Below are 25,457 nucleotides of genomic sequence, written 5' to 3'. Positions count from 1 at the left end.
CTTTAGATCCTCACTATTCTATCAGTTTTGTTAACCTCCTCATCTTACAGATGAGGAAGTGGGGACTTAGAATAGTTGTAGAATATGTTCAACACATATCTATCAAATAATGGAACTAGGATTCGAACTCAGGAAGCCTGATTTCAGAAGTTGGGCTTATATCTCTTTCATCATATATATTCAGATTTTTTTTTTCTTTTTTCACTGGGTATTAAACCCAAAGGGCTTTATGTTTTACCACTGTGCTATTTCCCCAGCCCTTTTTTATTTTTTATTTTGAGATTGAGTCTTTCTAATTTGCTTAGGACACTGCAAAATTTCTGAGGCTGTACTCAAACTTACAACTCTCCGGTCTCAGCCTCCAGAGTTGCTGGGATTACAGGCATGTGCCACCATTCCCAGCACCCAAAAGATAACAGAAGTTGTATCTGGGAGTTAAGAGTACACTATGCTCTCTATATTTTCCAAAACTTTTAGAATATTTATTAACAATAATAATAAATAAAATGATTATTTGATAGGGTTTCAAAGTCAGTAATCTCTTAATAACCTTTAAAGTCATATCTGATAGGCAATCAAAATCTACTCAACAACTCCTGCTAATGCGAACTCTACAAAGTGTTAATTTTCTGAACTGGGAGATAAGACTTTCTAAGATCACAGCTCATGAAACCTAACAGCTCCTGCACTGCATCTCCTATACAATTCTTTTGAAGATCTATAGTCCTATTACTCTGTAAAGCAGATTCACTGGAAGGAAATTAAATTCATGAAAATCCATCCCTTGTTTCAGTAAGAGGAAGTAAGCAAGCTGCGGACCAAGCCAGGTGCCAGTCAACAGATGAAGGGATAGAGAAAATGTCGTATGTATATTCAAGGAAGTTTTACTCGGCATAAAAATAAATAAATAAACAAACAAATAAATAAATAAATAAAATTATGGCATTTGCTGGTAAACAGACAAAACTGGAGAGCATGATGCTGTGTGAAATAAGCCAGGCTCAAAAAATCAAGGGTTGAATGTTTTCTCTCATGTATGGAAGCTAGAGCAAAATAGGGGACAAAAGGAGAGGAGAGATACCCTGAAAATAGAGGGGAGGTCAGTGGAGTAAATAAAGATCCAGGGAAAGGCAGGATGGATGAGAAAAGTGAGAAACAGTGTAATGAAATTGACCAAATTTTGCTACGTACATATATGAATATAACACCGTGAATTTCATATATATATTTTGTGTGTGTGTGTGTGTGTATATATATATATATATATGTATATAGCATCAATTAAAGAGACAATAAATAAATATAGAAGGATCACCAGTAAAGTAGAAGAAGGGGTATAGGAAGGAGAGAATAGAAAGAGGAAGTACTGGGGAATTAAGTGGAACAAATTATACTCCATGTAGGTATGATTATGTCAAAATGAACCCCAATATTATGTATAATTATAATGCACTAAAAAAGGAGGAAATAAAAGAATTCCTATACTATATCCAGAAACTGAATTGCATTCAATAGAATAGCATTCATCCAGCAAAGGAACCAGGGATAACAATAAAATGACTTATAAAATGATCTCCAAGCTACTTTCAAGTGAAAAATCAAGAATAATAGCAATACAACAAAAATTATATTCTTAAATATGTATTGCATGTGTAATCAGGATTTTTCAAACCTCTAATATAAATAAATAGAATAGAAAGTGGTCTGAAGATTCCTTAACAAAACCTTATAGTCCTGCCTCCTGGAGAAGGGAGTGTGAAACTCATGTGGAAAAGTCCATGAGGGAACTCTTAGTTTTTACTTTACATAGAACTATTTTAATACAAGTTCTTTAAGTGATGTATTGAATGTATTCATTTTCTACACTTTTTGAAGAAATATGACAAATACTTGTATAAAGTTTCTTGTAAGTACCATCACTCATACTTGCCATACTTACCATAACCCATTTGTATTGCTAATGTTCTATATATCACAATAATTATTCTTTTATATACTAAAGCATGTGTTTGTCCAGTACATTTTTTTCAGAAATAAAAAAAACAAAGGGAAAATTAATTTACCTCCACAACTTTAATGGAAACAAAGCTGAATACATTTTCACTTTTGTTTTACAAAAAAAAAAAAAAAGAAAATTATTCTTTCCCCTTGAAATAATGTTGACTGTTAACTTCCATTGCAAAACGAATATAAGAATAAAGAAATAAGAAGGCAAGCAAAAAGAAGTAGGCATAATTTGTCATGGAAAGTTTATTTTATTCTCTATGCAATAAAACAATTCAGGTATTCTGACTCTGTCGTTAGAAAACTACATGAGTCCACTTACTGAGACCATTTGCCCCAATGCAGACTTTCTTTCTCTTTCAAAACCAATTTTTCCTAAACATAAATCAAAGGGAAAAAGCCTATCAAATATGAAACACTTCTTTTTGTTTTTGAAAAGCTCCAAATACTATTTAGTCATATTATGTACATGCATGAAACCTCATAGTAAATATCAGTGATGAATTAGGGGGGAAGGTATTATAACATAGTTGATGTGAATTGGACAATATTTAAGTAAGTTGAATATAATTATTTTACTCTGTTTATTTTCCAAACTGCATAAATAATTATGAGATTTTTCCATTGAATTTTAGTGAAAAAAAGCACTATAAAGATCATTTAACAGATAAGAAATCTGAGGTTCAGAGAGAAAATGGCTTAAAGGTATAGAGCTAAATACTGTCAAAACTCAGATAATAATAGAGATGTTCAATTTAAAAGACTGTAGGTCAACAGAGGCAGCATCATCAGAAAAAAATTGAGAGGGAAGGAATTTTAGCCAACTTAAAGATAATGAATAATTGGATCATAACAGCATACTGACATGATTTGTTTCAAAAATAAAACACTTGGCTATGACCAATTATTTAGCATCATTAAACTGTAAAATTCATAAATAGCCAAAATATATTCATTACTGTACAATAAGTATATATTTTAAGTTCCATTAGAAATATATTTTAAAGAAATTAATTATTCAAAGGATGTTGTTCTACACTGAGACTTTACTAGAAAAGTTTCTTCCCTTTCAATAAAATCTTGCAATAAATAAAACAGCAACTTTATGAAGAATATTGTGATATTGCTGGTTTAACGAATTTGTTCGGTGTTTTTGTTTTCTATGTACAGAGTGTGGTGACTGTTTATTTATTCAGGTCTTAAGAAAAAAGTGCATTTGGGTTGATTTCAATTTCAGTAAATGGTTTCCATTATATTTTCAATTCATAGTTTAATGCAAATCTTGTCTATAATATTTAAACTGGGAATGCTTATTTCTATGGAGATAGGATAATAGCTAATAGACCAATTCTGGGCTGCAGGTGATTTTGAAATAAAGAGCATCTAGAAGTTCAATGATAAACAGTGCCTGGCTCAGTGTTCGTACTTAAGATATTTGAATTTACTTTAAATATTTCAAAATTTAATCATTACCTTAAATTCTAAATGAGAAATGAATGAATTACCATAAGAAGAATATCAATACCATCCAAAGCTTTTCATGAAAATTGAGATTAACTATTCTCTAACTATTCTCCATTATACCATTTTCAATAGTATTTGCAATGACTACAATCTATCTCACTAAACCATTCATTCATTCAGAACATATTTGTTGAATGCTTATCATTTTATTCAGTGTTCTAAGCCTTGGAGCTACAAAAACCAAGAAGGCAAGCCAAAATTCTTACCCTCACAGAGCTTACATTGCAGTGCAGGAGGCAAACATATACAAGACAGAAAGTAAATTCTAAAGTATGTTAGACAATAGTAGGTACTGAATAGAAAATAGAGCATGCTTATTTCCAACTACCTCCTTGAACCATGGAGAATACAGCGTTTCTTAGTTGCCCACGTTGTGTATTGTTTACTTGGTAAAGTGAAGTTTCTATTCTTGACCTTTCTATTGCTGGGATAATCTGAGTTTCATTCCTTGACTTACTCCAGTTTATTTATACTTATTTTTTGGTATATAATCCAAGATTTACAGTTTCTATATTCACCAAATCTTGATCGGAGAATGACAGGATGTCTTTAAAGCTTTCTTTCACACATTTTTGCTACCAATATCTCCTCATCGTCAGCAATTATACTGATACACTTCTGTGCCTTCAAGAAGGGTTCAGGGGATGCTACAGAATGTAAAGAAACAATCTGCCTCCCGGTCCTACTGAGACTGCCAATAAAATTCTGGCTGAAGAAGTCAAATTATACAATGGGCTAACCCCATCAATTAAACATGATGCTTCATCCATTAACTAGACCACCTGCTGCGGCCCAAGGACACACACAGATATCTGTAATTATTTAGTTCCACTAAACATAAACTTCCCTCTGCTACAGAGGAAGGATACGATTACCAAAATGTCAGGAGTTGCCACATAGGAACCAAGTGCCCTTTAGCCTTGAGCAATGAGAATGTGGAGATGTGGCAAGCCAGCCATGGGCTATGTGTGTGTGAACTGTGAGCACTGAGCACAATGGGTGGACTGAACCCATGTTGCCCCTCTGTTTAGGTGGGCAACATAAGGGTCTATTTGCTAGCTCTGCCTATGATCCCCACACAGCACATGAGATGGGTGTGGCCTTCCAAGACCTCAGTCAGCCTGCTGACAGCAAGACATCAGGAAGCTAGACTCAACCCCCTGAAACGTGACCCCTTGCCTCATTTAAGGGCTTCTCCCCAATAAAAGGGATTCAGCACGTGCTCATGGCTCTCCTTCTTGCCTGCCTTGTCCCACCTTGTGGGAGCTGCAGCTGAAGAGCCATCACTGAACCCAAAGACAAGGTAGTTTGTCTTTTTTTGCTCCCCAAATTCACTTGGAGTGACCTTGATGGGTTTAATTGTGAAACATGACACCCAAACATGTTCTTCTCAAGGGTCCTAAAAAGACAACCCATAGAGCAAAAGAAAAGCCAAATAGTTCACACTTGAAAACAACCAATGGACAATACTTAGGTGTCAATAGGAGCAATAGACTATTTTTTTTATCTTTTTTTTTATTGGTTGTTCAAAACATTACAAAGCTCTTGACATATCATATTTCAAACATTAGTTTCAAGTGAGTTATGAACTCCCATTTTTACCCCAAATACAGATTGCAGAATCACATCGGTTACACATACACATTTTTACATAATGCCATATTAGTAACTGTTGTATTCTGCTACCTTTCCTATCCTCTACTATCCCCCCTCCCCCCCATCTTCTCTTTCTATCCCATCTACTGTAATTCGTTTCTCTCCTTGTTTTTTTTTCCAATTCCCCTCACAACCTCTTATATGTAGTTTTTTATAACAATGAGGGTCTCTTTCCATTTCCATGCAATTCCCCTTTTCTCTCCCTTTCCCTCCCACCTCGTGTCTCTGTTTAATGTTAATATTTTCTTCCGGCTCTTCCTCCTAGCTCTATTCTTAGTTGCTCTCATTATATCAAAGAAGACATTTGGTATTTGTTTTTGAGGGATTGGCTAGCTTCACTAAGCATAATCTGTTCTAGTGCCATCCATTTCCCTGCGAATTCCATGATTTTGTCATTTTTTAGTGCTGTGTAATACTCCATGTTGTATAAATGCCACATTTTTTAATCCATTCATCCATTGAAGGGCATCTGGGTTGGTTCCACAGTCTAGCTATTGTGAATTGTGCCACTGTGAACATCGATGTGGCAGTATCCCTATAGTACGCTCTTTTAAGGTCTTCAGGGAATAGTCCGAGAAGGGCAATAGCTGGGTCAAATGGTGGTTCCATTCCCAGCTTTCCCAGGAATCTCTATACTGCTTTCCAAATTGGCTGCACCAATTTGCAGTCCCACCAGCAATGTACAAGTGTACCCTTTTCCCCACATCCTCGCCAACACTTATTGTTGTTTGACTTCATAATGGCTGCCAATCTTACTGGAGTGAGATGGTATCTTAGGGTGGTTTTGATTTGCATTTCTCTGACTGCTAGAGATGGTGAGCATTTTTTCATGTACTTGTTGATTGATTGTATGTCCTCCTCTGAGAAGTGTTTGTTCAGATCCTTGGCCCATTTGTTGATTGGGTTATTTGTTGTCTTATTGTCTAATTTTTTGAGTTCTTTGTATATTCTGGATATTAGGGCTCTATCTGAAGTGTGAGGGGTAAATATTTGTTCCCATGATGTAGGCTCCCTATTTACCTCTCTTATTGTTTCTCTTGCTGTGAGAAAACTTTTTAGTTTAAGTAAGTCCCATTTGTTGATTCTTGCTATTAACTCTTGTGCTATGGGTGTACTGTTAAGGAATTTGGAACCCGACCCCACAATATGTAGATCAGAACCAACTTCTTCTTCTATCATACGCAGAGTCTCTGATTTGATATCCAGGTCCTTGATCCATTTTGAGTTAACTTTTGTGCATGGTGAGAGGAGGGGATTCAGTTTCATTCTGTTGCATATGGATTTCCAGTTTTCCCAGCACCATTTGTTGAAGATGCTATCCTTCCTCCATTGCATGCTTTTAGCCCCTTTATCAAATATAAGATAGTTGTAACTTTGTGGATTAGTCTCTGTATCCTCTATTCTGTACCATTGGTCCACCCGCCTGTTTTGGTACCAGTACCATGGTGTTTTTGTTACTATTGCTCTATAGTATAGTTTGAAGTCTGGTATTGCTATACCACGTGATTCACACTTCCTGCTTAGAATTGCTTTTGCTATTCTGGGTCTTTTATTTTTCCATATGAATTTCATGATTGCTTTATCTATTTCTACCAGCAATGCCATTGGGATTTTGATTGGCATTGCATTAAACCTATAGAGAACTTTTGGCAATATCGCCATTTTGATGATGTTAGTTCTGCCTATCCATGAACAGGGTATATTTTTCCATCTTCTAAGATCTTCTTCTACTTCTCTTTTTAGAGTTCTGTAGTTTTCATTGTATAAATCTTTCACCTCTTTTGTTAGGTTGATTCCCAAGTATTTTATTTTTTTTGAGGATATTGTGAATGGAGTGTTTTTCCTTATTTCCGTTTCAGAAGTTTTGTCGCTGATATACAGAAATGCCTTTGATTTGTGTGTGTTGATTTTATATCCTGCCACTTTGCTGAATTCATTTATTAGTTCTAGTAGTTTTTTTGTAGACCCTTTTGGGTCTTCTAGGTATATAATCATGTCATCCGCAAATAGTGATAATTTAAGCTCTTCTTTTCCAATTTTTATGCCTTTAATTTCTTTCATTTGTCTAATTGCTCTGGCCAGTGTTTCGAGAACTATATTGAATAGAAGTGGTGATAGAGGGCATCCCTGTCTTGTTCCAGATTTTAGAGGGAATGCCTTCAATTTTTCTCCATTCAGAATGATGCTAGCCTGGGGCTTAGCATAGATAGCTTTTAGGATGTCAAGGTAAGTTCCTGTTATCCCTAGTTTTTCTAATGTTTTGAACATAAAGGGATGCTGTACTTTGTCAAATGCTTTTTCTGCATCTATCGAGATGATCATATGGTTCTTATTTTTAAGTCTATTGATATGGTGAATAACATTTATTGATTTCCGTATATTGAACCATCCTTGCATCCCAGGGATGAATCCTACTTGATCATGGTGCACAATTTTTTTGATGTGCCTTTGTATCCGATTTGCCAGAATTTTATTGAGGATTTTTGCATCTAGGTTCATCAGAGATATTGGTCTGTAGTTTTCTTTCTTTAAGGTGTCTTTGTCTAGCTTCGGAATCAATGTGATGTTGGCCTCATAGAATGAATTTGGAAGAGCTCCCTCTTTTTCTATTTCCTGGAATAACTTGAAAAGTATTGGTATTAATTCTTCTTTAAAGGTTTTGCAAAACTCCGCTGTATACCCATCCGGTCCTGGGCTTTTCTTGGTTGGTAGTCTTTTGATTGCTTCTTCAATTTCATCCATTGATATTGGTCTGTTCAAATTGTGTGTGTCCTCCTGACTCAGTCTGGGCAAGTCATATGTCTTAAGGAATTTATCGATGTCTTCACTATCTTCTATTTTATTGGAGTATAGGTTTTCAAAATAATTTCTAATTGTTTTCTGTATTTCTGTAGCATCTGTTGTGATATTGCCTTTTTCATCCCTTATGTTAGTAATTTGATTTCTCTCTCTTCTTCTCTTCATTAGCATGGCTAAGGGTCTGTCAATCTTGTTTATTTTTTCAAAGAACCAACTTTTAGTTTTGTTAATTTTTTCAATAGTTTCTTTTGTTTCAATTTCGTTGATTTCTACTCTGATTTTAATTATTTCTTGCTTTCTGCTGCATTTGCTGTTGTTTTGCTCTTCCTTTTCTAGGGCTTTGAGATGAAGTGTGAGCTCATTTATTTGTTGGTTTTTTCTTTTTTTGAGGAATGACCTCCAGGCGATGAATTTCCCTCTTAAAACTGCTTTCATTGTGTCCCATAGATTCTGATAGGTTGTGTCTGTATTTTCATTTATCTCTACGAATTTTTTGATTTCCTCCTTTATGTCTTCTGTAACCCTTTGATCATTCAGTAACATATTGTTCATTTTCCATGTGATATTGAATTTTCCCTTCCTTCTTTTATCATTGATTTCCAGTTTCATTCCATTATGATCAGATAAAATGCATGGTATTATCTCCACCCCTTTATATTTACTGAGGGTTGCCCTATGGCATAATATATGGTCTATTTTTGAGAAGGATCCATGTGCCGCTGAGAAAAAAGTATAACCACCTGATGATGGTTGATATATTCTATATATGTCAGTTAAGTCTAGGTTATTGATTGTGGTATTGAGTTCTATAGTTTCTTTATTCAACTTTTGTTTTGAGGATCTGTCCAATGGTGAGAGAGGTGTGTTGAAGTCACCCATAATTATTGTGTTGTGGTCTATTTGATTCTTGAACTTGAGGAGAATTTGTTTTATGAACTTCACAGCACCATTATTAGGTGCATAAATATTGATAATTGTTATATCTTGTTGTTTAATGGTTCCTTTGAACAGTATATAATGTCCTTCCTTATCCCTTTGGATTAATTTAGTCTTGAAGTCGATTTTATTCGATATGAGGATGGCCACCCCTGCTTGCTTGTGAGGAACGTGTGTGTGGTATATTTTTTCCCAACCTTTCACCTTCAGCCTGTGTATGTCTTTTCCAGTCAGGTGTGTCTCCTGGAGGCAGCATATTGTTGGATTTGTTTTTTTAATCCATGTTAGCAGCCTATGTCGCTTTATTGGAGTGTTTAAACCATTAATGTTTAGAGTTACTATTGATATATGGTTTGTACTTCCAGCCATGTTTGATTATTTATCTCTTTCTTTTTTTTTTTTTCCAATTTAGTTTGTTTCTCCATGATTTGCTTTCCCCCCTCCGTCTGTCTTTACTGAGGTACTTCCCACTGTTGGGTTTGGTTATTGTTTTTCATTTCTTCCTCATGGAGTGTTTTGCTCAAGATGCTTTGCAATGCTGGTTTTCTGGCTGCAAATTCTTTTAGTTTTTGTTTATCGTGAAAGATTTTTATTTCGTTGTCGTACCTGAAGCTTAATTTTGCCGGATACAGGATTCTTGGTTGGCATCCATTGTCTTTCAGTGTTTGGAATACGTTGTTCCAGGATCTTCTTGCTTTCAGCTTCTGAGTTGAAAAATCCGTTGTTAACCTTATTGGTTGACCCCTGAATGTAATCTTTCTCCTTTCTTTTGTAGCTTTTAATATTTTCTCTTTGTTCTGTATATTGGATATCTTCATAACAATGTGTCTTGGCGTTGGTCTACTGTGATTTTGTATGCTCGGTGTCCTGTATGCATCTACAATTTGTATATCTGTTTCCTTTTTTATTTCTGGAAAGTTTTCTGTAATTATTTCATTTAGTAAATTACTCATTCCCCTGGTTTCAATTTCTATCCCTTCCTCTATCCCAATGACTCTTAAATTTGTTTTTTTTATATTATCGCATATCTCTTGTATGTTTCTCTCGTGATTTTTAACCATCCTATCTGAGTTGGCTAGACTCTTTTCAAGTTGATATATTTTGTCTTCATTATCGGACGTTCTGGCTTCTAGTTGTTCTACTCTATTAGTGATACTCTCATTTGAGATTTTAATTTGGTTTATAATTTCCTTCATTTCTAAGATTATTGTTTGATTCTTTTTTATAATCTCTATCTCCTGATAAAGATGCTTAACTTCTTCTTTTATCTGTTTATGTAATTCATTCTCAATGTGTTCTTTCGCTGCTTGAATTTGCTGTCTCGTGTCCTCTTTAAGGTTCCATTCCATCTGTCTAAGGTGTTCCCTGAGTTCTTTATATGACCACTTTTCTGATGACTCTATGTCGTCCTGAATATTTAGGCTGTCCTGTGTTGTTTGTACTCCTTTTCTTCCTTGCTTTTTCATACTGCTCATTTTGCTTCTTGTTCTGTTTGACTGTTGAGTTACTGTCTATTCCTATAAATTTATTTGATGCTTGGGAGGAAAGGTATTAGCAGGGAAGGGAAGAAATCACCAAAGAGAATGAGAGTAGCCAGGTAGAATTCAAGGAAGGGGGAATGAGAGAATTGAAAAGAAATGGAAAGACAGAGGAAGAGAAGAAAGAGAAAGAAAAAATAGAAAATTAAAAAGAATTTTAAAAAAATAACAATAGTAATAATAGAGATGAGGATTAAAATTAAAAAATAAAATAAAATAAAATGAGTTTTAAAAACACTTTTTTAAAACAACAACAACAAAAACAACAACAACAAAAACCCAACAACATCAACAAACAAACAAACAAACAAAAAAAACCAAACCAAAAAAAAAAAAAAAATTTAATAAATGCAGTCTTAGAGTCAGATTCACTATTCTTCCATTAGGTGAAGCTGTGCCCACCGGGCTAAGCTTCTCTTCTCAGTAGGCGGGAGCCTGTCACTGTGCAGCAGCTTTTCCTCCCGGACTGGGCGGGTCTGCTTACCGGTAACGCTCACCACAATACTGGCTACACGCCAGGTCTGCTGCTCCTGTGTGCCCTGTTTTCATGGCCACCTGGACACGCTCTCCCTGTTTGCCATTCCCTGGGATCCTAAGTTTGTAGGGCTTGGGGTTGAGGACCCGCAGCGAATTTACTTGCCCTCTGGTAGTCACGCCCCCGGAAACTGGTGCAAGAGACCTCAGATGTTACCTCTGGTGGGAGCCGTAGCCGGGAGTTCCGTGCGGTGGGTCCCGCGCCACTCCTGATTCCCCTGTGTGCGGGCAGGGCTGTTCGAAGTGCCCGGCGGTTGGGGCGCGTTTGTCCGTTTGCCGTGTGGGTGGGGCCCTTTGCAGAGCCCGGTGGTCGGGAGTTGTTCACAGGAGCGGGGTGGGGGTGGGGGGGTCGTGGTTTGCAGCTCCGAACCGGCTGGGGGGGGTGGGGGGGGTGGGGGGTGTTGTTCGTAGCGCCAAACCGCCAGAGGCAGTTCACAGACTCAGGCCTGCGGGGCCCAGTCCAGCCACGGCCGTTCGTATGTTCGCTGCAGTTCAGCGGCGGCCGGCGCGGGATTGTGTCCCTGATCCGCGTTGCCGAGATTCACTCGCCTGAGACAAACTGACCCCTCACACAAACTTACTAGTTATCGGCAGGTCTCCTTTCAGTGGAATATTGTTAGAAGTTCCTCAGCAGGTCCCATGCAAGTGTATTTATGTGTCTCTCTGATCCCGTTACTGCGGAGGTATAGAAAATGCTGCCTGCTCGCTGGCCGCCATGTTGGAACCCCAGCAATATACTATTGACTAGCCTCTGATTTCACTAAGAATGAGAACTTTGTTGACCTGTGTATTTTTACCTTTCGTGTGATTAAAAACAAAACAAAACAAAAAAAAACTATTACTGTATTATTTTGCATTTCCACCAGCTATGAATGAAAGTATCTGTTGTTCCACATCCTACTGTTTTGGTTTTTCATTATGCACTATAATAGAGACTGTTTTATCCTTGAAAGAAGTGTTTCAGAAATCTGTAAATACTTCATCCAAATTTTATTGTTTTAAATAATTTTTAAAACTAGTAGGGAAGAAAGTTGGTAGTTTCTTACAAAACTAATTATACATTTACCATACAATCTAGTAATCATTCATTAGTGTTTTCCTAAAGGAGTTGAAAATTATGTCCACACAAAAATCTGCACACAGATGTTTATAGCAGCTGTATTCATAATTGTCAAATAATGGGAGAAACCACAATGTCATTCAGTAGGTGAATGGATAAATAAACTCCTGTCCACTCAGACAATGGAATATTTTTGAGTCCTATGGTGGAAAAAGCTATTGCATTATTAAAAGACACAGAGGAAGTATAAATGCATGGTAAGTGAAAGAGGGCAATCTAAAAACATTTCAAACTGTAATCCCAACTACATGACATTCTGAAAAAAGGTACAGCTATGGAGACTGTCAAAAGGTCAATGGTTGCAGGGATCAGCGTTGAGAAAGGGATGAATAAGTGGAGAGCTGAGGTTTTTTTAGGCCAGTGAAAATATTCTGTATGATACTATAGTGGTGGATTAATGCCATTATACATCTGTCCAAACCCATGTAATACTTATATCCCTAAGATGTACAACACTAGAAGCAAACCCTCACTATGAACTTTGGGTGGTTATAATGTGTTAATGTGGATTCATCACTCTGTCTCATTCTGTATCGCTATATAGGAGGGTGTTGATAATGGAGGAGGCTGTTTGGGTAGAGGCCAGAGGTACATGGAAAATCTCTTTACCTAGCCCTCAACCTCTCTGTGACTCTGAAACCATCCTGAAAAATCAAATCTGTTTTTTAAAATACTATTTTAAATAGCATACACACACCAATCCTAAATTATAATACATTAGAGAAAACCAATGTGTAATGCTTGTTGCCAGGTTAAATTGTTTTGTGGCAAACCTCCAAATAGACGGTCTCTTCTCATACCTGCTTGAAAAATATACTGCAATTGCAAGATGTTGTTTTTTCAAAAAAGTTATGTTCAGCTATTCATCTGTATGGATGCCAATTTTCTCCATATTATATAGTTAACATAAATAAATAAAAATGTGAGTACTGAATTACACTTCCACGTCTATCAAAGAAACTTCAGCTAGGATATGTAAATGCACTTGACTAAATGGATTTTAAGAAATGTATTTTACTAATGCATGATTTTTACCTGTTTTGTAAATTGAGAATTCAGGTAAAATTTCATTTGGCAAGAAGAAATCCTGCTTCAAACAAATAACAAGTTTTAAAAAGCACTGCAATATATAACATTTTTTCTTTGAAAATGTTTTAATTTCATTAATTAACACAACCCCAATTCTATAATAAGATTTATAAGGCATTCCTGAATAGTCAAGAAGTTTTCCAAAAACAAACTATCTATTCTGAAATCTAAGGAGACTTACTAATGCCTCAAGACAATTTAATTTACTGGTTTTTCTTTTAATAAATTTATGTTTTTATATTTGCTAATCTCAACATGAATTATATAAAATCTGAAGCTTTTAATTCTAGTTGATTGGATTTTTATGATTCATATTTCCCTATAGGCATAAGTTTAATAACTTTTCTATTTTCTGTAACACATAACACTTGGAAAGATTTAAGAGTCCAATAGTTGCTGATACAGTTTGCATGGCAGATTACCAAAGAAAAATACCACTATGTAAAAAAGATTTTCCCCTCTGACATTTGAATTTCTTCAGTATTGGAAGACATCTTTTTTAAAATCAAACTAGACACTGAGTATAGCACTTCAGTCCCTTTGCCCTAAATTGCCTCAAAAATAGGTCTGGATTTTCAATAAAATAAGCAAACAAACAAACAAAACCCCAGCTTTCTACTTTTTGTGGATGAGAATATTCAGTTGAGATGGTTGGTAGGTATACAAGGAAATCTGCTCACCTTGTAAAAGTTAGGATGAGGGCAGTGATAGCAGATGGTGACACGGTGACTTACTTGATGTGTGATTTGAAAGCATCATGATTTGAGAGTTGCTTTCAGAATCTGAAGTCATGTGACTGATGTTTATATGCCATATCTCTTTTAAAGGCCAGCTAAACCCAAGCCTTCTCAGAAGCAAGAATCATCCTTTGCAAAATCCAGATTGACAAACATAGATTTTTGTACCTGGTAGACAAATATTAGACAAGAATTTGTGTAAATAATTTATTTAAACCTTCTCACTTGATGGAAATCTTCCTAAGTCAGAACCATGGCGTAGCCTAAAATTAGACACCTTTGGCAGTCTGGCATGGATTCAAGCTAGTTAGAGCTCTAAAAAAATATGAGCTTGCTTCTTTTTCATTTTCAAAAAAAGTCTGTTATGGCCTTTCTAGGTGATGCTCAAGCCACTTCAAAAATCACAGTTCCAACAGGCAGGCAGTCTTTTCTAGAAATCACATCCTATTTCCTCCTTCTGTTCTCTTGATGCTGCCCTGGTAAAGTGTCTGTCACTTCCTCTTAAAGAGCAGTGGGAAGAAGGAACATGTGGAATTCATGTCAGGAGCAGCTGTCTTCTCTTCTGCTCCTAGTTCTGCTCACCAGGGTAGAGAAGGCAAAGAATTTAATTAGTCTGGGATGAACCAGACTGTGTGAGCAGAACACTCAGAAAAGTTGGGGAAGCATAGAAATTTCAGAGAGAAGAAGGAGCCACTCTGATAACACAAACCTAAGAGTCATCTGTTTTTAGGTTTATGGACCGACTGTTGTTAAACCATCAGCCATGAGTGGTCTCTGGTAAGCCGCACCTCCGGAACCTTCAGGAACAATGTACCACTAAATGATGTGGGAGAATGGAGAAGCCTCCCATCTCATTTGGGATCCCAGTGGAAGAGACTAAGACACTCAGTTGTGCATGCAGACGGTTTCATGGGATGTGTTCTCAGGAACAACTGAGAGAAGCCAGGGAGCAGGGTGGAACAGGAGGAGAACTGTGAGGCATTTGTAACAGTGGCCTCTGTCAATCACTCAGTGAGCTCTGAAGCTAGGAAACCCTTCAGAGGTGTTTATGATTGAAAGAAGGAGGTTGGGCCTTTGTACCAACCTACAGTAATCTGTCACTGAATGTGGGCTGCCCTTGGAGAGGGAGCATGATCCTGGGCAACATGCATCAGCAGAGAACAATACCCAGAGAGGGATGTAGTCTTGAGTGAGTTGTCAATACTGCCAACCACTGAGGAATGACTGCCTACCTCCTGAAGGGGAATCTGGATGGCATAGCACAGTGTTACTATCTCCACATAGTCGAGTAAAAAGCACCATCCATGGAAACGCCCAGGATTGATACTGACCCCAAGACTAGTTGTCATTACATTTCACTCTGCTGGACAGAGTGCTGACAGTGGCCAAGCACTCTCCTGCATAAATTATCTGATTTGTTCTTCTTAATGCTATAAAGTCTAATTTATCTCTCAACGTGTACATAAAGAAACAAGCTCAGGGACATTGAGTACTTTCCCAAGTTTACACTACCAGTTTTCAATAAAGATTGAAATTCAGATTTTTCTGAATGCACCGTGTTTTGAACCAATTTGTAGTTTTCAAGATCATATTGTGTTGTTGGAGACATTGTTGTGTTTTTATTCCTGACCATCCCTCAGATATTTGTGGGGGGAAAAAACTACATTTACATAAAGAAAGTACAAAATACAGGGAGTTTAGGTTTCTGAAAAGTTACTGGACTTTGCCAAACCATGTTCCCAAGCACAACCCTTCCAAGGCAGTGAGAGAAGAAGTGAACTCTGCCCACCAGGTGAGCATAATCAATATTGTTGATCTGAAATTCTCATATCTGAACAAATAAACCTAGAAATGATGGAGAGAGTGGTAGCCATGGATCACCTCCAAAAAGTGGCATTTATAAGACTGGTTTCCTTCTACTTCCTCCATCTTCTCTCCTCCAAATCAAAATCCCAAAGGTCACAACAAAACAGGAGATTTATTGAAGGTCAGGAACTTGGACAGTGATCTAACCGTGTCAGCAACCTGCTTCTCCTTGCTTTTTTCATTTATCCTACTGTCTCTGCAGTTATCTCCCTTTGTGTCTCCTTTTTCCCAAAATAGATACCATGTCTACTTCAAAAGCATATCAGAGCAGATATTTCCCATCTCAACTGCACAAAGGTATTGTGGAATTATGGAATGTACCGGAAGGTCTTTGGAGGCAAGATAGAAAAAAAAAAAAACTGAAACATAAATAATCAAAGAGGCTATTTTCTAAATGATTTCAAGTCAATGTACAGGACCATTTTTCTACCATAACCACAATTTCATTCTCCAGCATGAATTTCTAGAATATTCCATGTATACTGGCAATCTCGGTACCGGATGACTGAGAACAGTGTGTTCCTGACATCTCTACTCCAAAGCAGAACACAAGCAATTGCTTGTTTCTCGTTCCTGTTCCACTGCAGCAGGACTGGTGGGCATTGTAAACAGAATTTCTTAATGGGACAAAATTTTCCCAGTCTTGAGAAGTAAATATTCCTAGAGGTTATCTTTTCTTTTCCCTCTGAATTTCCTATCTAAGCTAAGAAAAATGTCATGACATAGATGAGGCTTCCATCTAGAGCCCGAAATAGAGTAGGAATTCAATGAACATTTGTTGAATTAATAAGTACCCTTCCCTACTCCATGAAGCCTTCCCATTTCCTGTGACAAAATTAATCCCTCTCCTCTCAGTGCTCTGACAGCAGTTTGCACACTTTTTTGTAATATTCTCACACACTGCCTTTTGCTATATTTAGTCTCTGTCTCCTCCTCTTGCTTTAATTGCAGGAACTGAACCTCATTGAATCCGTAGCCACACTCTGTCCTGGACAGAACAGGACTTAATGTCTTAGTGACTCTGGTGACCTACTATTTTAGGACCCATCAGAATGGCTGGTGGAATTGATTAATCACAGAGGACAGAATTGGCAGGTTTGCCAAAAATTTGCTGGGGGACAAGGGTAACCCCTGATAAATTGACAAGGAAAGTGGATGGGGATCTGCTAAGTGCCTCTGGCAGTGATGTAGAAGGCTGCCGTGCTGGCGGTCCTGTCTTAGCATTGCTGTCCTCTCCCTGCCATCTGCAGGCAATGCACGTTGTCAGGCTGGAATCGGTGGCTGCCACGCTGACAGTGTGCTGGGGTTGAAAGGAAAGAAGGAAATGACCATTCATGCTAAATCCACGCTAAATCCAGGCCCACTGCTGCTGGCAGAAGACACTGCACTGGGTTGCCAAGCTTCTTAGTTCTGACCTATGGTGCAGGGACTTTGCTTCTAGGGCAAATTTGGGGATGGTTGAATGGCTGTTCATTTCATGCCTCACTGACTAATCATTCTCATTTCTTTGTCCATGCCTTTGCTCATGAGAAGCAGCAAAATAAGATGGTTACAGGGTGAACTCCAGAGCCAGGCGACCTGGGTTTGAATCCCAGTTCCACCATTTTCTAGCCAGGCCCTGTTAGGCATGTTAAATGACATGTCCATGGTTCATTTCCTCTGCAACCAAATGAGGATAATAACAGTACTTATATCAAAGAGATGATGTAAAGATCAAATGAATGAGTGTCTGCAAAGCCTTTGGAATGGTGTGGGATATGGAATAATCTCCTAACTGTTGTCAGCTACACAGAGGGCACTGTGTTGTCAGGATGAGGAGCCTGGAATTTGCTCTGAGTGCATCAGTAAGCTCTCAGGGAGGAATGATGTGATCTGAGCTGTTTCTTAAATATCCCTGACTACTCTGAGGAGCTGGATTACAGGGGATCAGTGGAAATACAGAGAAGGATTAAGAGGCTACGCAAGTAGACCTGGAGAAAGTGGGGATGACTTAGAGCTGGCGGTGACTTACTCTACATAGTCAGAGTGAGCAGGAGCTAGGTTGTGGGGATGGAACAATGAGATGTGCTGGTGGAACCGAGGTGGAAGGTGAGGCTATTGAAAAAATCCATATTGATTCTAGGTTTCTAGCTATAATCATAGAATCTTGATGCTATCACTTACTGTGATAGATTGCAGGGGGAATATATTTTGGAAGAAAAAAATCAAACTTTTCTTGGAGACTTTGAAGTTTCAGACATCTATGAGAAGTACAAACAGAATTTACAAATAGCCTGGATTCTAAACTTAGAAATCATATAAGATATCTACATGGAGACACAAACTTGCATCAGTAGCATACAGCTGCTGAAATCACAACAGGAAGACCTCAATGATACCTAATAGTTTTAGGGGTTGACACAAGAAAGAAAAGAGGGCAAAATCATAAGTGCCTCCAAAAATTTTCAGAGAAAATACAAAGTGAAAGTGACTAAGAAAATACAAAGTTTCAGCAGAGAAACATGAAGTTACCTGGGGAGTGCAGTGCACAGAAAAAGAGAGAAAAGTGTATCCGGAAGAATGATGTTATCAGATGTGTCAAAAACTGCTGGGTGACCTAGTAAGAGAGGACAGGAATATGGCTATTGGAATTGCCCACATGGAGGCCCACAAGTCTTTGACATAATGATTTTGATAAAATGTTGGAAACCAAAGGTCAATTGGAGAATAATGAAAAAGCAAGTGATGGGAAAACTTGGAATGGAACCACCATTTGACCCAGCTATCCCACTCTTTATTTTATACCTATACTGTTTTATACTATAGTGACACAGCCACATCAATGTTTATAGCAGCTCAATTCACAATAGCTAAACTATGGACTCAACCTAGATGCCCTTCAACACATGAATGGATAAAGAAAATGTGGTATATATACACAATGGAATATTACTTGGCCTTAAAGAAGAATAAAATTATGGCATTTGCCTGTAAAGGGATAGAACTGGAGAAAAAGCCAAACCCCCAAAACCAAAGTCTGAATGTTTTCTCTGATATACAGATGCTAATTCACAATTAGAGGGGAGGGCTAGGAAAGAATAGAGGTAATTTGGATTAGGCACAGGGGAGTGAAGGGACACAACAGGGTATGGGGATAGGAAGGATAATAGAATGAATCAGAATTATGACCATATCTGCTTATAATTACATGACCCATGTAATTCCACATCATGTCTAATCAGAAGAATGAAAACTTATACTCCATTTATGTATGATGTTTCAAAATGCATTCCACTCTCATGTATAACTAATCAGAACAAAATTTTTAAAAAGAACATGATGTCAAGTAAACTTTTGGGAGTTTTATATTGAAGAAGACAAGTAAAAAGAGGTACAATAAAGACTCTTGATATTGAACCCTGATCACTTTCATGTCCCACTGCTCCTAATGCCCCTCCTGCCCCCACACGTGGGCAGGTAGAGAAGAGTGCCCATGTGCTCTCTCTTGGTGCTTGGGGGAAGTCCAAACCACAGAATCCCCCATCCGACAAGCCCCTGTCCCACCTACTCAGCCTCCTTCCCCACCGCCAAACCAATTAAAGCTAAGCCCACTACACTGTTCTGCCCTTGGTTCACTACGGACTGATCCTGAGCCCTTCTCCCTGGAGAACCTTCTTGCTGATTCTGATGCCTACGTGGTATTCATGCCCACATTTGTGTAATTTCCTGGCAGGGCCTGCCCAGTATCCAGCAAGTGTCACTAAACACCCAAATAAAATACAGACAGAAACAGGTTATAGAACCAAGAGAAGTAAGTGGTTTTTTGGAGAAGTGAGTGATTTTTGTAGAAGTAAGTGGAGAGAGAACATTTTTTTTTATGCTGATGGAAAATACGCTGATGAAATATGGATGAAGCAGGAGAAAGAGAACATTAACTGCAAAAATCAAGAACTTGAGAGAGAAGGTGAGGTTCAGAAGATAAGGGCAGAGACTGGCCATGGATAGGAAGAAAGGCACTTCTACCTCTAACAGAAGTGGTGAGAAGACGGGCTTTCAACCTAAATAGCCCATATGTGGGGCAAATAATGCAAATGAATTACAGCAGCAAGACAACTATATTCATTTGGAGGAATTGGGTCTATGGGAAGCCAGAGAGAAAGTGTTCACACATGTAAAAAGTGAAAACTGTACGCTCACAGATTATTAACCCTGGGCTGCACACAGCACTCCAGAATTGATGGGATCCCCTGTTAGGTCCCTCTGAATTACTTCTGTCATTCACTGCTCATAAAAACATGAGAAAAAGACTATACATCTGAATATTCAATAGCAGCTTTTTAATGGTTACCAATTCCCAGTGCAACTCCCCCCTCCCAAAAAAAAAAAAAAACTTTTATTTTTATCCTAGGAAGAATGTGTTATAAGATACTAAAGGAATTTTAGTGATCTCCACAAACAGCAACTATTTCAATTTTTATTTCCTTCTATTTTACTTTCTTGAGTTTTTTTTAAGTGTTTTAACAGTTGTGTAGATATCCAAAGGTAAACTGTTAGTTATTGACTTCTAATACATTTTTTTTTCCTTGAGATTCATGAACTGCATTTTCAAGCTAGGAAAGCAATTCATAATTCCCTTGGGAACCAGCATGCTGAATAGAAATGAATATATTTCCACAGAAATGGACTCATTACCCTGCCAGTATTACATAGAGCCTTATGAATAATTGTTATAAAACAAAGGGGTCTTACAGGAAAAAAGCTTTTGCATTTATCTTAGATTATATTTTTGCACCAAAAACAATTTATCCACTTGCATTTAAATTGCTTTGGTGTTAAAGTTTGCTATTTTTCCCTCAGCTCAAAAAATAGGCATGATCTAAAATTTGCCAATGCCAAGGGAATTGGGGAAATTTTTAATATGAAATATATTAAAATATAAAATCAGCAGCCATTGTTATAAATTTCTGGATTATTTTATTCTAATGTCACATAATTGACAACAAAATAAATATTGGACTGAAGAAAAGAAAAACAAAACATACATTTTTTATGACAGTTATGTGTCAGGAACAAGTTCTGATGTGATACATGCATTAGTCCTTTGGAAATGGATATCATCTGCACAGATGAGAAAAATAAAGTACAAGGAGTTTAAATAATTTGTCCAAAGTTAAGAAAAAATAAAAACTAGATAATAGCAAAGATAGAATGTCAACATAGTCCTCATTTTTAAATTTCTTTTATTGCTGTTACCCAAAATAGAGGTTAAAGGAAAGGTGAAGGATTCCCATTAAACTCAAAAACTCATAACATCAAATAATTTTAGACATTTGACATTTGATGATTGACAATGACAAGTTTTGTCCTTTTAAATCACTGGAATTTGATGTGGCTAATATTCATATAGAAGCCATAAATCTTTAACTGTAGTGATCAATCAACATTTTCTTTCTTTAATCTGACCACTGCCTTTGTAGTTGCATGGTCAGAAAGTAGGAGAAGAAAAAAGAAAAAAAGGGAAAGTAGATGATTACAGGAATCTCCAAGCACAGCTCTGTGAGTGCCAAATCAGCTGGGAATAGCTGCATAGAGATCAGAGCCCCTAGGATGTCAATTTTAAAAGTCTCTGGAGAGGACAGCTTTTTTGTTAAGTTGACCCAATATCTTTAAGTATGTATCAAAATAAAGCAATTATGTAGCATTATTTGAAGGAACAAAAGAAGTCAAAGCTCACCCTGATTGATGTACAAAAAGATAGCAAATGATCCTTCCACTTTTCTATTTTTAATTGACTAGACACTCCAGATACCTGAAGGTTAACATTGAAAGCTTGTTTGTTGCTGTTGTTTGTGTTTGTGTGTGTCAGGGTGTTTTTGTGGTGTTTTGTTTTTCTGGTGGAGTTTTATGGCTGTTTCTCTAAGCTGATTTTAGTATTTAGACTAGACAAAAAAGCTGAGATCTGTTGCAGTAACAAATAAACCTGATATCTGGGTGACTTAATGCCACCGTTTATTTAGGCTTCATGCACATGTCATTGCAGATGGGCAACAGGGCCGATAGAGCTTCCACCCATCTAGAGCTTTTCCATTGGCCTGACAGAAGAAGACAGCATGTCAATCACAGACAGGCACTTGAGGCTTCCACTCAGAGCTCTCTTCTTCTTATTTCATTGACCAAAGCAAGTGACATGTGACAACACTGGACTTCAAAGGAGCAGAGAAGTGCAATCCAGAAATATGGACACAGGGACACCTAGCAACACTTGATAGAAAGCAATAGCAACCTCAATGTAATCATTTCTTTTCCCTAAAAATTTCTATTACCAGGGAGAAAAACAATAAGAAATGGGATATCAGAATCAGAAAACTAAAGCAATTGTTTTGAAAAGCCCACTTTGAATGATGTATAAATTTAGCCATCAGTTTAAAACAAAACATATTTACAAAGGCAAGAGGAAGAACATTCTACTTGAGAATGGATCATGTGGATATCAGCATTACTTGTTTCATAGCAACAATATTATACATGGCAATTGTGTCCCTATATTGATCCAAACGTATTTACTTAACCTATACATTTAAATAATTAGAACTACAAAGATTGTGGCCTTGAGTTTGGGGTCTGAAGCAGGAGACATTACAATTAAATTAAAAAATAAAAAGAATCAGAAAAAAAAAATTGTCTATGGTATAGAGGGCTGACCCTAAACATTTTTCATAGATAAATGTTGATTCTGGTACCTAACTCTTGAACCATCAGAGACTATTGTCCTCACAGTCAAAAAACGATAGTCTTCTACAAAATATATTCATGACGGTTGTAATCTCAGACATTGTGCCAAGAACCAAAATTATTTTCTCCTTCATTTAGCACCGATTCCCTCCATTTCAGCACATTGGTCTTAGTTAATCATCAAGTGAAAAGACATGGTATAGTAGAAAAAGAACCCAAATAAGCTTCAGTAATATAGGCTTCAACTCCAGCTCCAGAATATACGTCCCAGGTGACAATTTTGTGATATATGTTAAGAGTTTCAGTTAACTAATCTATAGTGTAGAAAGGAAAATATAGAAATGGGAACTGTCACAGAATCAAATGAGATAATAGGAAAAAGTCTCTTTTAAAATTCTGAAAGTGGTAAAGAAATGTGAGGTGTGAGTATGATGATGATGATAATGAGGCTGGCGTGGGAAGCAATCCGATTAAGATAACGGATAGTGTTTGAAAAACTTGACTCTTCTATAACTCAAACTGAGATACTTGAATCTTAAAAAGTGAAAGCTTATTATCCCATCTGTGATGGTTTCTTTTGGTTGTCACCTTAACTGGATGGAGGAATGCTTAGAGAATTGGTAAAGCACATTTCTGGGTGTGTCTGCGAAGGCATTTCTAAACAAGATTGGCGTGTCTGTCAGTGAATTGAGTGGTAAGGCCTGCCCTGAATGACCCCATCCAATATGCTGGGGGCCCAGATGGAAGAAAGGATGGAAGAAACTACAGAAGGGAGAAGCAGCTCTTGCTTGCATTTTCCCTTCCCAAGTGGGCACACTTTTCTGAGGGTGTCCCCCAAAGGATATCAGACTCCAGATTCTTCTGCCTTTGAATGTATACTGGCACCAGCATTTTCTAGGAATTTTCAGGTCTCAGGCTGCAGATGGGCTGTATCACCATCCCTGATCCTTTCTTGAAAGAAGAAATTGTTTCTTCCATCTCTGTCAGTCACAATGCATAGTAGAATAAGTTTGCATTGCTCTGAAGAATAAAGAAGAAAGAGCGTGGACTACAGAATAGAGCAGAGCCTATGAAAGAGGAAGAGAAAACCTTTTGAAAGGGGCAAAAAATGTGCACCCAGGAAGTGTGTGGTGATCAGCTTTCATAGGTTGTGGGTGGCTCTATCATTTTAGGGGCCTTGAAAGACAGTTAGAGGAAGGCAGACCTCGTAGATCAGGTGACAACCGAAAAATGATCCAATATCCAGCCACATAATTATACAAAAGCCACATATGCAATATACTCAAGTAATGAACCTTTCAAGAATATAACCTTTTACCACATGTTTAGGCATTTCCTAGTAAGTAATTTAAAAGCTTCTGAATGGCTGTTAATGTTTTCAATATTCCTGTACAAATGGATCTTCCCATTCATTGGCCCAATAGAGTACAGTAACCCAAAATACAGTACCCAAGTGGTGAATGTATCATGGATCTTGTTCTGAGATGCCACGTACAAACACAAATCACATATGCACAGAAAAATTAGTGAATTTCTCAAATGAAGTGTTTTATGGGTAACAATAACATAGAAAGAAGTATTAGTGTGGCTTTGGCCAATTAAAGACTGGGTTAATCTCCAGCAATATGGACGTCCTAACCAGACAGGTTGATTAATAGGGCAGAAATATGGAGTCTTCTTAGACCTTCACTTGCCATGTCTTCTACATTAAATTCAAAAAAAAATTAAAATTTTTTCTAACAAAATTCCATTCAGGAAGGCCAACAGAAGACACCACAACTGTCCTCAGCCAAGCCCTTTATCTTAGAAGAGAACTGATTAAAATAGACTTTATACCTAGTTCTATTTGAGGAGAAAAGAATAGTATTAGAGAGGGGCTATTTCTCCCAATTAATTTGTTTAAAGTATCACATTTATGATATGTTTAAATCATTGTCTAGGTCAGAGTATATGCCTCATGTACATATACATATTCAGCATATCTTACCAGAGTAAATTCTATGATTTGGGTCTTTTATTATTCCTCTGGCTTTTTCTTATCCATTAACATTATTTCTGTAATGGGCTTCTTTTCCACTTACATTTAGAAATCAGAATTTGGAAAGAGAAAATGTAGTGTGATCTCATATTATCCATTTCTAATCAGCACTTAACCCAGCAAAAATGACTTTGGAAGGTAAATTTTGGGCCATTCCAGCTGAGTAATAAAGAATGATGATCTCAACATTTAACTTATAATTATCTCCCTAGGAAATGAGGTCAGGGAAGTTGAGTAAGAAAACCAAGTAGGAATATATATTTTTGACTTTACATTACCATATGTTCAGCCAGCTTAATCAAATAGGAATAAATTCAGGAAAGATGGTGGCTAAAATGGAACTAGAAAAAAAAAACCCAGATATTTACATTTATATTGGAGAAGATGATCAAAGCTAATCTTTATTCTAGTCTGGCCCTTCTCTCTATCCCACAGTGCTGACATAAATGGATCTTTACAAGTCTTATATTGTTGAGAGCCACAGCTGGTCAGGATGCCTGGCATTTGCCAGAGGGAATGTTTGAAAGGTGATGCCATCGAACCATTGAGATGATGATTTGAGTTAAGCTGTATATAATTGCTGTGATGCTGGATTGATTGTATTGTATATTTGACCTTTACTGTCGGGCAATGGGGCAGCTCTTGCTGCCTCAGGCGCCTGCTACTTTGGAGTTCTCCCGGGATTCTTGGAGGGTTTTCCTTGGTTGGGGAAGGTCGGAGGAGGGATTTCCGGTTGGTGTGTGGTGTGTCCTGGGAGAAGGCCGCATGCATGGTGTTCGCGGGAGTTCAGAAATAAAGTTTGTTCCTGCTTGAGTGGCTCGTGATTTGTGCCCAGCCAGACTGAGGCACTATATATATAATTTGGAAAAGTTCTAATGTAGCAGATAATATTCTCAAAAAGTTGG

The sequence above is a fragment of the Urocitellus parryii genome, chromosome 5 (genome assembly GCF_045843805.1).
Source record: "Urocitellus parryii isolate mUroPar1 chromosome 5, mUroPar1.hap1, whole genome shotgun sequence".
Taxonomy (NCBI): Eukaryota; Metazoa; Chordata; class Mammalia; order Rodentia; family Sciuridae; genus Urocitellus; species Urocitellus parryii.
The sequence above is the reverse complement of the archived record's forward strand: the minus strand, read 5'-3'. Positions refer to the sequence as shown.